The sequence below is a fragment of the Oncorhynchus tshawytscha genome, linkage group LG19 (genome assembly GCF_018296145.1).
Source record: "Oncorhynchus tshawytscha isolate Ot180627B linkage group LG19, Otsh_v2.0, whole genome shotgun sequence".
NCBI lineage: Eukaryota > Metazoa > Chordata > Actinopteri > Salmoniformes > Salmonidae > Oncorhynchus > Oncorhynchus tshawytscha.
In genome coordinates this window covers 25,906,120-25,910,088 of record NC_056447.1, presented here as the reverse complement: position 1 = coordinate 25,910,088, position 3,969 = coordinate 25,906,120, and positions in this window count along the sequence as shown.

The following is a 3,969-nucleotide window of genomic DNA, read 5'->3' as shown; positions in this document are numbered from 1 at the left end:
TATCTATGCAAAGAATAATGATGCTTATGAGCTGATGTATACAGGAATGAAAAAGTATTTTGTAAAGCAAGATAACAGAGAGACAGGCATAAAAGTCATGGCTTTTATTCACCAAGTGTTATTACACTGGCACAATGCACACAAGCAGATACATACACGCACACACACAAACATACGAGCACACACACACACACACACACACACACGCTCGCACGCAAACACACACAATTTAGAAATAGAGAGTTTGCCAACAGCCTAAAATGTGTTATCCACTGACCTAAAATGTTGCAGTGTTAGCTGATGTTATAGCCAGACAATATTCTTTAAATATTTAAATTTGGTTAATAATCAACTAAATCCACTTGATATATTTTACAATGCAGATGAAAATAGATTTCCTTCAGGTTTTCACTCCAGTTTACTACCGCTTCCCTGACCATCCCACATAACTTTGCTGCATTAGCAAACAAGATTAATTGCCAATAAAAAATGCAAATCCACTGCAAATCCAAATTGACCGCTAAAGCTGTTGAGTAGGGCAAAGCAAGTAGAAAACATGAACTTTTTAAAAGGTACAGTAACATTTCCAACATGGTAGTTTATCTCAGACGTACATTCAATTAGTACTAGGTTTTAAACGCAGCTAACTTTTCATGTCATGGAGTCAAACAGGGGTTATCCTCATGGTGTTGAGTATTATAAAACAAACATTTCTATACCGTTCCTATTCCCCCAGGGTCTCTGCTTGATATGTACATAAATATTAATATTAATAAAATACATTATGTACACGTTCATCCATATTTCTTCAACACAAATAACTAAATATAATTCTAGGTTAGTCTAGACTTGAGCTAGACAACAGACAATAAGAAGTGATGTTGAATGTAAGTTAAGTGGTTTATCTGTTCATAAACTCTGTATTAAACACACGGGATGACTGCACCGTTGAGCAGTGGCAGCGAACTGCCTCGACCTGGGTATACTTCATTATGCTTGCCTGCAGGTGAGTTCTATTGTTTTAGATGTTTTACTCTAAGTAATCCTCTCAGTAATCCTCAGTGAGTCTCAAACTAAATTTTTAAAAATTGCCCTCAATGCTACAAAACATACCACAGTGCTCTCTGATTGAGACGTTGCTGTTAAGCCTTGCCTGGTAAGGCTTGAAGACTCTTTCTTGGGTTCCAGATGTTTGAGGTTTATGTGCTCATTTACATTCTAACCTCAGCTCTCCCAGATAGTATCCCCTGGAACCATACTATTCAACTGAACAGTTTCATTCCGAAACACTGTATATCCATTTTCAGAAATGTTTGTAAATGAGCTTTTTTCTTTTCAAGAACTTATGAAAGAGTTGCGTGTTTCTACCTCATCTTATCATGACATGGGGTTGTTAAATTACAGAAATGTAAACCACTAGATGGTTTTATTTCAGAGAGACAAATAATATATTTTGGTTGCAAAACGAGATATACACTGGGGTCCGAAATAATTAACACCCTTGATAAAGATGAGCAATGAGACATGCTAACCTCCCCTGTTATTGCTAATGGTGAGAGGTTAGCATGTCTTGGAGGTTTGATCTTTGACTCTCTGTAACTTTCTCAATCATCATTAATCACGATTCATTAAGGATTACCCGTAATCATGGTAAGTGTTTAGAAACATGTTCTATTCTTATTTATAATAAAAGTGACTTGAACATGACTCAATACATTATTTACCATTAATTTCTATTGGGCACAAAATAATCTAAAACACAACCAAAACTAACTGCAAATGCATCCAACAAGTTTGTAGTAACAAGCCTGATGTTGTCATTGCATGCTAGGAATAGGAACAAATGCTAAATGGGAACAAATACTCAACTTTTGACTACTTTATTTATAAGAATCTTTAGGGATGTCAATCATTTTGACTCCCACCTTTTTGAGAAAAAAAGGATTACTTATTAAACTAAATCTCTTTCTCTGAGAAATTGTGTTAGTATAAAATATAATTTCCAAATTTTTTGAAGCATACAATATAGTTCATTACTTGAATTATTTATTTTATACATTCATTATTTACTTTATCAAGGCTCTCAATAATTTCAGACCCCATTGTATCCGCCTCCCTCTCAGAGAAAAGAGTAGTACTGCAAGGTTTTACACAGTCAAATGTGACATATAATTACATTTTTATTAAAGAACTGTAGAAATGAAACATTTGGGACATTAATATTTAAAATATATATATATTAAAACATTTATCAATACCGTAATATGAGATCTAGGCTCTGGTTAAAATTAGTGCACTATATAAGGAATAGGGTGCCAAGTACTATAGCATGAGGTTATTTATTATGTGTTGAATTTATATGTTAAATATACAGGATACGAATATTCCATTCCAGCTAAACAATGGATGCAATGGCTTTTGAAACTATTCACCCCCCTTGGCATTTTTCCTGTTTTGTTGCCTTACAACCTGGAATTAAAATTGATTTTTTGGGGAGTTTGTATCATTTGATTTACACAACATGCCTACCACTTTGAAGATGCAAGATATTTTTTATTGTGAAACAAACAAGAAATAAGACCAAAAAAAACAGAAAACTTGAGTGTGCATAACTATTCACCCCACCAAAGTCAATAATTTGTAGAGACACCTTTTGCAGAACTTACAGCTGCAAGTCTCTTGGTGTATGCTTGGCACATCTAGCCACTGGGATTTTTGCCCATTCTTCAAGGCTAAACTGCTCCAGCTCGGATGTCGGATGGGTTCCGCTGGTGTACAGCAATCTTTAAATCCTACCACAGATTCTCAATTGGATTGAGGTCTGGGCTTTGACTAGGCCATTCCAAGACATTAATGTTTCCCCTTAAACCACTCGAGTGTTGCTTTAGCAGTATGCTTAGGGTCATTGTCCTGCTGGAAGGTGAACCTCCGTCCCAGTCTGAAATCGCTTGAAGACTGAAACAGGTTTCCCTCAAGAATTTCCCTGTATTTAGCGCCATCCATCATTCTTTCAATTCAGACCAGTTTCCCAGTCCCTGCTAATGAAAAACACACACACATCATGATGCTGCCACCACCATGCTTCACTGTGGGGATAGTGTTCTCTGGGTGAAGTTAGTTTGCGCCAGACATAGTGTTTTCCTTGATGGCCAGAAAGCTCCATTTTAGTCTCATCTAACCAGAGTACCTTCTTCCATATGTTCGGGGAGTCTCCCACATGCCTTTTGGCAAACAACAAACATGTTTATTTTATTTTTTAAGCAATGGCTTTTTTTCTGGCCACTCTTCCGTAAAGCCCAGCGCTGTGGAGTGTACGGCTTAAAGTGGTCCTATGGACAGACACTCCAATCGCCTCTGTGGAGCTTTGCAACTCCTTCAGTATTATCTTTGGTCTCTTTCTTGCCTCTCTGATTAATGCCCTCCTTGCCTGGTCCATGAGTTTTGGTGGGCGGCCCTCTCCTGGCAGGTTTGTTGTGGTGCCATATTCTTTCCATTTTCTTATAATGGATTTAATGGTGCTCCATGGGATGTTCAAAGTTTAAGATATTTTTTTTATAACCCAACCATGATCTGTACTTCTCCACAACTTTGTCCCTGACCTGTTTGGAGAGCTCCTTGGTCTTCATGGTGCCGCTTGCTTGGTGGTGCCCCTTGCTTAGTGGTGTTGCAGACTCTGGAGCCTTTCAGAACAGGTGTATATATACACTGAGATCATGTGACAGATCATGTGACACTTAGATTGCACACAGGTGCACTTTATTTAACAAATTATGTAACTTCTGAAGGTAATTGGTTGCACCAGATCTTATTTAAGAGCTTCATAGCAAAGGGGGTGAATACACATGCAAGCACCACTTTTCCATTGTAATTTTTTTAAATATTTTGAAACAAGTTATGTTTTCATTTCACTTCACCAATTTGGACTATGTTGTGTATGTCCATTACATGAAATCCAAATAAAAATCTATT